The following is a 12,540-nucleotide window of genomic DNA, read 5'->3' as shown; positions in this document are numbered from 1 at the left end:
GCCAAGCAATAATTAATAAGGTATCTTTGATTCATCTCAATTCATTAACAAAGTTACAAGTTTGGCGGCCTTACGGAACACAGTGTTAAGCCTGTCATTTCATTTACAAGTATTGAATGAAACATGCGTGCCAAGGTATGTTAAAAAAATTAACTTACAACGAAAATAAATGAATGTAGAATACTAATTGGGAAAAAGCAACTGACAGATACTGCGAAAGATTGATTTTAGGGAAAACGGAGAAATCTGTTTTCTGTTTATTTTAAGGACAGGAAATGAATACTGATTAGAAATGTATAGGCAGTTGCGTTGTGCAGCATTTGGTAATGTTTTCACTGGATATTTGATTTGTCTGAGTTTTTCCCAGATTCTAGTTTGGATGCCAGTTATCAGAGTTAGTTTTGGTCTAATAGTTAGTTGGACTTTCTTGGATACATGGCTCTTAAATTGCGAGCATTTGCCATGCCTCCCTGTGGAAAAGTAATTCAAGCCCAAATGTTGCGTTGCCACAGAATGAAACGCCTGCTTTAAGTAGGCAAAATAAGGCTCAGATGAGGTGGTCACATTTCTGTGGGCCTGTTTCTTCCTAGGAAACTGCTATGAACTTAAGAAATATTATCCACTTGGGTTTAGAGGCATCTTGAAGTGCTCCTTTGCTGTTTCTTAAATGTATTATGTAGGGCTATAGATACAGATTTTTTTCTCCTGGGATGTCAGCAAAAACAAAACAAAAGCCATATTGCTAAATGAGGACTAGGAGTTTTAAATGAGTGCAATTGAATGAAGCTGCTCAGAGAGAAGGAGAGGAATATGGATCACTCTCGGTGCACCGGAAGCCACGGCATAGCCCTCCCAGTAGATGGGGGAGGGCGCATCTCATTTGCATTTGCTACGTTACTCCGCAGTCATGGTCATGGTCTTGCTCCTGGCCTGTCTCCATAGTGAATAAGGTGACTGTGGGCAGAGGCTTGGAGCTGGCATACAGGTTATGGAGAGTCGAGCTTCTTCCCTAATCAGCTTTGCTGGGACCACTGTGTGATAACCCCTGTGAAGAAATTTGGATGATAATATACAGCAGCTCCTGGAAGTGACTATGGTGACTATGGGCAAGCGTCAAACTGTTCTAATCCTTCATGGGCATTTCGGAAATGCAGGAGTGAGGTTGTAGTGACATCTAAAGGCAGCCTTTTCAACTTGTGCTGCACTTCTGGACAGCTCGCTCCTTTTTTACAAACGCTTCTAATCAGAGCTTCTGATGAGTTTCTCCTAAAACCTGCCCTGGGCAATTGTAACCTCGGATCTTCTCTTTTCCCCGTCTACTCTCTTCGGGAGTGGGAAGTTGCTAGATGCCTGTGTTCCACACCCCACCCATTCTACCACTCCTGCAGGGCCAGCTTCTCCTCCACGCCTTGCACCCTTGAAAATTATCTGACCACGTGTCTTGAGACCAAACGAGGCTTAAGCTCGCAACTCACATGCCGGGTGAGAGTCTCCATTGACATGGCACCAAGATAGAGCCTTACGTACCCGGCTCTGTATAATTCTCCCCTCTCCCACTTTCCTGGAGCAGTCCCGTCAGGACAGTCCAGAGGCCGGAGTTTTCTTTGAAAGGTAGACACTGGCCAAGCCAATGCCGCTTTCCCGAATCTAATATGACCGCCTTGCCAATCGGGATAAGGAAATACGCAGTTTTAGTGTTGGGTGCTCACACTTGAACCGTGCTCTCTTCTGCTCCTTTGAATAAAATGACCTTTTTCTTCGCCAGGTCTATCGAGTTCCTTCCCCCACTCTATCAAAAACAGCAGGGACTCTACTTTTCCCATCCCACAAAGAATGCCGGCTTCCCTCCACCGCCTCCCAGAGCATCCTGGCCACGGACCTGTCAGCTACCTCCTCTCTCATTTCCAGTGTGCCCCTAAGTCTCTTGTCCAGCAGGTTAGTGCATCTAAAACGTCTCCTGCTTTGATTTGCCTTTACCATCCTTAAACCACCAGATGCATCCACATTGGTGAACTTGGACAAGGGTAAGAAAATTAGACCGTGTACACAAGACGACAGGGTGTTTTGCATGCAGGTGATCCCCGACAATATTAGAACCTGAATGTGTTTTCTTAGCTCGCCATTGAAGGGATGGGAGCTTTTCTTTTCTTTTCTTTTCTTTTCTTTTCTTTTCTTTTCTTTTCTTTCTTCTTCTTCTTCTTCTTCTTCTTCTTCTTCTTCTTCTTCTTCTTCCTCTTCTTCTTCTTCTTTTTAATGGCCTTGATGAAAGACCTATAAAGTTGAATTGAATGGTTGGAAGATAATAACTTTCGTGGTAAAGGTCCCTGCATTCGCCTACCACCCTGCCCTTGGCAGTAATCCTGGCTTTGGGGATCTGAAATTTCCTAAGGATGTATTAGCGTCGTATACACATGTGTTCTTGTATGCTCATAATCCTTTTCACTGGCTTCTTAGCTGCATGCTTTGTATTTAAATTTTCCTTCTGACCAAGTAAATCCCTTTGGATGAAGTGACAGGATCTTTTCAGCACCCATAGCTGGTGACAGCTGGTGGAGAGGGTCTAAAAGAACTGCAAAGTGTTCCTTACGAGTTTTCTTCCAGACCAGTGCCAGCCACCAGCTGAGCGATTTGTTAGCTCTCCCTTCAGGCATCAGTCAGTTGAAGAGGCTCACAGTAAATGCTGAAGAAGTATAATAGATATTAATAGAAAAGACAATATCTGTGCTTCTGGCTTAACCATGCCTTTAATTAGGTACTTATTTATTATATGTGAACACGGAACCTTTTCATTAATTCTGGTGTAACCCTTTATTAATACTGTATGAAGTATATTCTGGCATCTGAAATGCAGGAAAGACTGGGCTTTGAAAAAGCAATAATTGCCGATAACCTTTGAAAGAATGGCTCCTAGGGCCAGATGCGTGCTGTTTCCCCCTCTCCAGTGAAATTTCCTTGTGAATGTCGCACTCGTGATCCGTTCTGTTGTTTTAAGTGAAAATTGAAAGATGTCCTTTTCCGGGGAGGGGGCTCCCTCTTGCAAGCTGCCATTGTGAGATTAAGTAATGAGGTAATGAGAAAGATTCCAACTGAGTAAGAAACTAGACTCTGAATTAATGTGTGCAGTGGCCGCGGGTTGGCCCTCATGTGGAATTATTTTGTTTCCAAGAGTTACCTACCCAAAAGTCATCTCTGTATCTTCTGGAAAAGCAAAATAAAATAACCCTTTCCAGAGAACAGAAGATATTAGCTATTTGAGAGCAATGTTGTGTCGCTGTTAGTTCCCTAACGTACACCATCCTCCTTCTGGAAATTAAATATTTGCTCATGGATAAAACAAAAATAAAACGAAAACTCGTGTACCACTTCTCGAGGTGTGTGGTCATAGATTCACTTTTACATAGCCCCTTTTTTTTGGTTCTGGCCACACTTACCTAGTGTCGCTTTAATTATTTTAAATACGAAGAGGAAGTTGAGAGAATATTTTATCATCTGTGTCTGTCTCATGTAAATATTCCCTGGAACCGAGGGTTGAGGCAGGAGGAAGATTTGGTTTGCTGTATTCTCTGTCCATGTGGAGACCTGACAGAGCGTAGACTAAATCAGAGGGATGGCCAGGAGTCTTAATCATCCCAGAACCTTGAGAAATTCTGCTTGAGACAAACAACTTGATGATGCAAAATTAATAGCAGAAAGCATCACCGTCATTCTGATAGGGCAACGTAAAAAAAATTAGACACGAAAACTTGCCCACACATAGAGAAATATATACATGTGAGTCTGTGAGCGTGTGTGTGCATATACATAATTTTCTCTGTGCATTTCCAATGTTTTTTTAAATTGACAGAATTTTACTATGAAATACATCTGACATTCCGAGAATATCTTAAGAAATTTGAATACTACATTTCATGCTATGATTCACTTTTACCGAGGCTGCCGCACTTGAGAGTTGACTAAGTTAAAGATGAGAACATTAAAAGCAAAATCAAAAAGAAATAGTCATTGTATTTTACCTTGTGTTTGGGAGTCACTAGCAGTGTATCAGTAGCAAAACAGATTCTGTGCCTTTTCATGAAAAACAACGGCACCATTTGGAGTTTTAGAATCCGCATTTTCTTTTTTGTCATTCTTCATTTAACATGCTTGTTTCTTTACATCTGCACCCCTGAGTGGAGGGAGGGGGTGCTGCACAAAGGGTGGAGGGAATTGGAGACTTTTACAGTTATAAATATGTTACTGCTAAACCCCCAAAATGGGCACTTTGCAGAGCATTAAATGATGCTTTTTTTCTGGAATATGAGAAAAAAATGTGAAACTCAGTAACCCTGGTGCACTGCAGTATTTAATAAGCTGTTGAAAGAATGAAATTTCTCCCATGATCAATTAAAAGCAAGCAATCTGCTAATAATAAAATTGCAGTCTGAGTTTGTCGTATTGTTGTTTGAACCAAAAATGCACATGGGCTTTCAAATATTCAAGTACTTCACCATCATTTTTTCTGTGTGTGTGCCTGATGAATTATTAACACAGGGCTTGTGCTGGGCTCACCAGCTACTCCTGAATCCCTGTTAGTAAGTCACAATTTGATGTGTCACAACAAAGGGTGAAGGGGATGTCTAATAAGTCCATAGTCTATTCTTCGGTGAGCACACACTGATATCTGTTTCTTGATCTACTTCCTTTGGCTCTGGGTAAATTATTTGGAATGGGCTTTGGGTTTTCATGTCAGAAATTGCTCAGTTTTTGTTTTGTTTTGTTTTGTGTGTGTGTGTGTGTGGGTTGCTATCAGGGGCAAACGTGTAAGTGCACATGTGTGTGTTTTAAGTGGCCGTTTTGGGTGCTCTGATTTTTTTGGGGGGGCGGGGGGAGTATTTCTTTACACCAAACATTCAAAGGCAGATATACACACACATATATGTAGCGCATACCTGTATGTGTGGTGTCTGTTTACATTTTCTGTCATGTAGTCATTAAGCACACAATGTAGACTTGAAGGATGTCAAAACTGACAGCCCCAGCATGATGGATGATGCTGTGCTAGACTGATTCTTACCAGGTGTGGTGTGATGGGAATTCAAATACTGTTCAGAGCTCTTATTTGTGTTACTAAAGTTTTGCTTTTTTGGTAAGTTTTCTTTTGGGAGGGTGCGGGGGGACAGGGCTTCTGAACTTACTCTTAAGCCTTTTTATAAGATCCTTTAAATATTTAAGGGGAAAGAAACAGAGATTTCTTCCAGTTTGTATCTCAGATGCACGCTATCCATTTTTGGATCATGCGCTCTTCAACATACATCCAAGTAGTTTCAAGTTATCGGTATAAATATTTTCAAGGCTTTAAAAAATTACGGATCCTGTGTCGCTAGCGGTTTGGAAATGCAAATGCCCCCGATTACCCTCTTAACTGGGCAGAAGTGATTGCAGCCTCTCTGAGTTCATGAGAACACTGAAAATTTTCATCAAAATTTCAATTAAGTATTTTGAGCCAGCCACAAGTTTTAAGGAGTGAGTGCAACATTCTCTGGCCTCTATGTATGCAATGGCTGCTCTCCAAACTAAATCTGATAGCTCAGGTTGGCCTCTACTGGGTAATCGCTGCTGAAGATCTGGGAATCTGTCTGCTGTGGTGGTTTGTCCCTCCCAAGCTCGTCACGTGGCTAAGTGACACTGTGTACCCGAGGCAATCCCAAGCATGAACCAGATATGCCACTACTGGAATGAAATTGGCTCATTTTCCATAATTGGATTCAATGTCTTCTGATCAAAAAGAACTTTTCTTTCCATTTGACCACGTAAGGTGGGAATGACAGTGCTAAAGAGGTGAATTTACGTTCTGCATAATTCCACAAAACTGGACGATCTGCCTCAGGATGTTGTCAAACATAATCTGTCATCAACAGAGGGAGAGTGGCAACTTAAGTAATCAGTGGACCTGAGGGATAGGTCCTAACTTCACCCATGTCCTCATTGATCTTTCCATAAAACACCGATTTCACTCAGCCTTCGGGTATAGATCAAAAGGATGTCCTGTGGTCTGCAATAAACTGTGTTCCTCATCACATTTCCGAAGAAAACCGTAACACAAAACAACTAACCCAATGTCTGTGATCTTTACCACTTTGATTCGTCTTCAAGATATCAGGTAAGCATATAGATAAGAGAGGAAGCAATTCATTCACACTAAATACATTGGAGAAGCTTGTGAGAGTTGGCTGTGGAAATTCAGCCACCTTGACTCAACAGACGACATGACTCTTTTATGGACGCTATTCTGTCCTGATGGTCAGGTGTGAATATTGATTTTCAGCAGCTACACCTGACAGTGCTCATTAACACAGACAACACATCAGTGCTTCTTAACTTCCTTCTATTCTATACTGCCTATTTAGAGGCTCCCTGTGTGACCAAAGGGCCACCTGGCCACCTGGTGACCTGGCCACTATCTGATTTTCTCATTACATGTTTTCTTTATTATTTATCTTGATTTTTACCTGGTTACCCCTAGTTTCAATTCTGCTGCCAGATACAGAGCCACAACATGCCCCAACCTTATCCCTTCCTTAATCCCATGACTCCATGTACCCATTTCCTCTGCTCTTTGTGGTCAGTTGTTTCCTCTGCATTCCAGAAAGCATTTCCACACCTTTCTGCACCACTCTGACCCCAAGAGACACCATCTGGTTAGGCAAGGGACACCATCAGCCCTTTCCAGGGACATAGGAAGTTGCCAAAGTGCCTTTAGCAGGCATTAGAAGTCTGCAAGAAGAGAAAGTCAATGGCTTTTGAGTGCATACAATGTTCAGTGAACCATGGATATGACAACAACAAAATGCAGAGTGATGGTTGGGGAGAGAGCAAGCATGATTACGCAGATGTACACGGGACGGTTCCCAGCCACTGTGGTGGTTTCAGAATATAGGGCGAATGGCTTCACTTGTATGCTTCAGAGAAATACTGGGACCAAAGACAAAGTCACGCATGTGTTTGGTGGAGTAAAGCTCTTTGTAGGAAAAGGAAAAAAAAAAAAAAAGCAAAACCCCACCATATATATCATATAGGCACACAGACAAAGAAAAATACTTCCTGCTCTCACCAAAGAGTAAAATTAGAGGAAGTCTATGATAAATTGCCCATATGGGATACACTTCAAAGTAAAGAGCTTCTACTAATAATCACGTTGGGATAGCAGGTGTACCCCGGGACAGCTGACCCCCCAACACACCAGTAGATATTTCCACCCTAACTCTACATCTCATTACACAAATGTCCAATGAGAACCTTCAATGTGCTGAATTTGAGGTGTAGAGATTGGGAGGCTGGAACCTAACTGACAGGTTTCTATCTGGAACTTGATAGAAATTTACCCTCTAGGGTGCAAAGGTAGGCTATCCACAGGTAGGTGTCTACTTGAAGAAGGTGCTGAGGAAGCTGCTAGCCATTGGGTGTTCTGCATGACTGGACCCTGTGCTGGAGGAGCTGGGTATCCTGCAGAAGCCCTGGGCACTGTGGACACTGCAGGAGACTGCTGATAAAGACGCTGGAACCAGGCCTCACAGCCCTTTCCTCCTGCAATGTCTCTCTGGCTCCCTCTACTGGCAAAATTTAACATTGTGCTAGATAGGCAAAGGAACAAATACTTGAAGGGTCCAGATCCATTTTCATAGATCAGGCAACTAAGGGGGAATTTAGAGCTGAGAGCAATACACTGACAACTAGCCCACACAATCAAAGCACAGCTCCCACAGACCCACCCCTCAGAGGCATTTCCTGTGAGTGTTTTGGTTTCAGATTCTTCTAGTAGTTACTTGTAATAATATGCTAATACTTGTAATTCTTGCTATATTAACCTTAAGCATTATCTACTAATACCTTGCTATGAAAAATGAGAAACGTGGCCCAATGTATCACCCGCTTTTCATCCCAACATTTCTTAGTTATGACTATAGTGACCCATAAAACTTTAAACAATACACTTAAGCCTTATTTCTACACAGCATTTTCTGACTCCTCATTTGGAAGAGAAATACCATTCTCTCTATATTTCTTTTCACTTCCCCTCTCTCCTCACTAGCATACTCAATTTTTCTCAGGTTCAATGCTACTTTTCTATTCCTATAATTATATTCTGGGCTATTATTACTATTATTATTATCATTATTTTAAATTATTACTATTAAGTCATTTGAGCTTTGTCTAGTAGTTAGTCCTAAAACATGAAACCCAATAAACCACATTTGCAATGTTAGGATTACGTAAGTGTTATTTTTTGGAATATTATTCGTGAGAATTCTTGGTGATGTAATTGTAAACTGAAGAGAAAATATGTAAATATTAAATGAGAAATGTGCCATTCTTATGATCATATAAGCAATAAAACTTGGGGTTTTTTAAGAAATGTGTCAAAGTTTCAGGAAGCGATGGAGTTCGGATGTCCCAAATCTAACTCTAATGCGGTGATTTTCACCCAATAAACTATTATGTTTGCATTTTTTTCTTCATAGATTTTAGATTAAAAAATGCAGAAGACTTTTGGATGTTATTCATAGAAGAGAAATTTATGTTACTAGTACAAGTCAAACAATATAGAGATGTTTATATGCTTCCATATGTATCCTAGTACCTCGTTGTCTGTGCCTACAGAAATATACACATGTTTTCCACTGTTGGTTTATTTTTTTAAAGAGATTATGCTAGGGGCACCTGGGTGGCTCAGTTGGTTAAATCTCCAACTTCGGCTCAGGTCATGATCTCACAATACATGAGTTTGAGCCCCATGTTGGGTTCTGTGCTGACAGCTCAGAGTCTGGAGCCTGCTTTGGATTCGGTGTCTTCCTCTCTCTCTGCCCTTCCCCCACTTGCACTCTGTGTGTGTGTGTGTGTGTGTGTGTGTGTGTGTGTGTCTCAAAAATAAACGTTTGAAAAGATCTTAAAGAGATAATGCTATACATATTTTTTCAATTTTTTCAATTTTTTTTTTTTCAGTTTAGAGAGAGAGTGCATGTGAGCGGGTGAGAGGTGCAGCGGGATTGGGAGAGAGAGAAAGAGAGAGAGAGAGAGAGAGAGACAGAATCTTAAGCAGACTCCTCACTCAGTGCAGAGCCCAATGCAATGCTCGAACCCACCACCCTGGGATCATGACCTCAGCCAAAATCAAGAGTCAGACACTCGACTAACTGAGCCACCCAGGTGCCCTGAAATTATTTTTTTTTTTGATTGACACATGTGTTGCAAAGGTGTCACAGAGAGGTTTCGAATGTTCGTTATCCAGGTCCCCTAATGCTAAACTTCCTACATGATTGTGGCATACCTATCTAAAATAAGAACGTTAACTGAACTATAGACATAATTTGATTTTTTACAGGTTTTTTTTCACTATCTCCTTTTCCTACTGCTGGATTAATCCAAGATCACACATTGCATTTGCTTTCTTTGGTCTCCTCATATCTGTAATAATTTCCCTGTCTTTCCTTGTCTTCCATGACCTTGACACTTTTGAAGAATGTACATCACTTATTTTGTAGAATGACTCTCAATTTGAGCTTGTTTGATGTTTTCTCATATTTAGGCTAGTTTATGGATTTGGGGGAAGAACATTATAAAGGTGAAGTGCCCTATTCAATGTATCATATCAGGGAATATTTGATATAAATATGCTTTATTACTTGTGATGTCAACTTTGATAGCTTGGTTAAGGTTCTGTCTGCCAGATTTCCCCTCTGTAGTTACTGGTTTTACCTCTTCAAACTCAATTCATTAAAAGTGAATTACTAAGTCCAACCTACACTCAAGAAAAGAGAAATGAAGTTCCTCCTCCTGCAGGGAAAAATTTCAAAGAATCTGTGGGTATATGTTAATAACATCACAGTAATTAATATATATTCGACAGTAATATTTTAAGGCTATATAAATACACTGTTTCTCCTTAAAGCAATGTTAAGATCATATTTGGAAACACAGTAGAAAGGATCCTAGGTTCTTACTGTAACTCTATAGAATGTAAAATAACTCATCAAAAGAAAGATAAGATCAGTGTCTCCAGCCCTACAACTCAGAAATATCACCACATTCTTGGGTCTCTCCCACTACCAACACCAACGGAATGTCAATATTCCAGGAAGGTAGATTTATTCAGTCATAAATTAACTTCTAAGACTTGTCTTTTAGGCCAGATTCCAAGTTTCAGATCTCAAGTTTGAAAACTTGCTTAGTAAGCTCTAACTGTGCAGAAACATAAAAACATTTTCTCTGCAGCCCCACAGAATCTTTTCATCCATATGAGATTGTCTCACAGCTCTTGGATACCCTATTCTTAAATTTCCCCGGTGTTTATTCCTTTTGAGTTTCAGATTGTGCAATATCTGTTGACATACCTACAAGTTCACCCGTGTCTTCCTTCAGCCACGTCGAGTATACCGATGGGCTTTTCAAAGGCATTCTTTATTACTGTGTTTACATTGGCCATTTTTCTATACTTCTATAGTTTCAATCTCTTTGACTAAATTGCCTATCTGATCTTACATGTTGTCGACCTTTTTCATGAGAGATTTCAGCATATCGTTTACAGTTACTTTAAATTTTCTGCGTGATATCCCTAACATCTTGGTCATGTTTGAGTCTAGTTATGATGACTGTGGGGGTTTCTAAGAAGCTGCTTTGCTAGACATCTTTGCCCAGAGGATCCTCCCCAAATGCCCTCAGGCCACCAGTGCAATGCTCCCCAGAGAGTTTGTCTCTTTAGCTGTCCTGGCTGCATCCTCCTGCTACTTCTGTCATGCCTGTTAGCCTGGTATTGGAGGATGGGAGAGAGTGTGTTCTTTTGGGTTCTGCTGAAGTTCCTAATGAGATGGGCACTCTGAGCCTCCTTCCCGGGGGTGTGGCCTTCGCAAGTGTCCCTGCCTGTGATGCTGGGACAAGCATGTGCTCCTCCTCTCCCCTAGGAATAAGTCCCCACAGCAGCTCCTTCTCCATGATTCACTGAGTTTCCAGCATTACTACAAGACAACAATTATTGTTACTCTTTCTCCTTCTGCAGGACCCAGCGGGTTCGCAAAAAGAAAGCAAGCCCGCAAAAGTGTACGATACTCCCTATGTCTGTGACCACACCCTCGTCCACACTCTCACACCAGCTACACCCAGTCTGTCATATTTCATGAAGAAATTTCCATTGAATCTTCTTACTGACTCAACGTGTCCAGCAGGGTCTGCCTCAGATTAACGGGCTGTTGGCAGTATAGGTGAAAAAAGTATTTGTTATAGTTAAAAAAACTGGGATCTGTGGGATGATTTCTTTTTTTTTTTTTTAATTTTTTAATGTTTACTTATTTTTGAGACAGAGAGAGAGACAGAGATGGAGGGTTAGTGGAGGAGGGGCAGAGGGAGAGGGAGACACAGGATCCGAAGCAGGTGCCAGGCTCTGAGCTGTCCGCACAGAGCCCCACGCGGGGCCCGAACCAGGGGCCACGAGATCATGACCTGAGCTGCAGCTCAGGACGCCCAAGGAACCGAGCTGCCCAGGCGCCCCATCTGTGGGATGATTGCTAACTTAAGCCTTATGTGCGTCGGCAAGTACCTGTTGTTTTCCAGATTTCCTGTTACTTGTGTGTCCCGAAACCTCAATTCTCTGATGGGTTTAAGACAAGCCTTTCAATTTACATTGTGTCCAATTTTTTTAAATAATAGATGTGGGCTATTTTCAGCTTTCCTACATTGCCAAGATGAAACTGGAAGTTCTATATTTTCCATATCGTTTTTAACTTTTTTTTTTTCTCATTTGAAACGTCATGGATATGTTTCTAATGAAATATATGGCGATTTAACTTCATTTGCTTACACAGTTGCATAATATTCTCAGTATGTATAACGCCATAATTTATCTCACTAGTCTTCTATTGATAGACATTCCGGCTTTTATGAATTTTGTTTGTTTGTATCATTACTTTCATTGCTGCTTGTTGGTACATTTATGTTATATATATGTTGCAAATATATAGTTCTAATATATAATATATGTTAATAAAAATGTATCAGAAGGGGCACTTGGGTGGCTCAGTCGGTTTAGCATCTGAGTCTTGATTTCGGCTCAGGTCACAATTTCAAGTTCATGGGTTCAAGCCCTACATCAGGCTCTGCACTGTTCGTGCAGAGTCTGCTTGGGATTCTCTCTCATTCCCTCACTCTCTGCCACTCCCCCACCAGCTCGCTCTCTCAAAATAAATAAATAAATAAACTTAAGAAATGTTTATAAATACATTATAATATTCAATAATAGATATATATCTTATATATACTGCTACAGGTTGAATTGTGTGCCCCAAAAAGGTATGTTGAAGTCCTAACCACCCCCCCAGCACCTGTGAAGGCAATCTTATTTGTCGAAGTTAAAATGAGTTGATTGGCGCGGGCTCTGATCCAGTATCCTCACGAGAAAAGGATAATTCCACGTTAAGACAGAAACACACAGGGAGAATGCCACATGACAACTGAGGAAGAAATCGCAGTTCACTCTCCTACTACAACTTCGGGTTTTGGTAGATCCTTGCTGTT

This window comes from Puma concolor, chromosome A3 (assembly GCF_028749965.1).
Source record: "Puma concolor isolate L17-30 chromosome A3, mPumCon1.1.hap2, whole genome shotgun sequence".
NCBI lineage: Eukaryota > Metazoa > Chordata > Mammalia > Carnivora > Felidae > Puma > Puma concolor.
Note: the sequence above shows the minus strand (reverse complement) of the source record.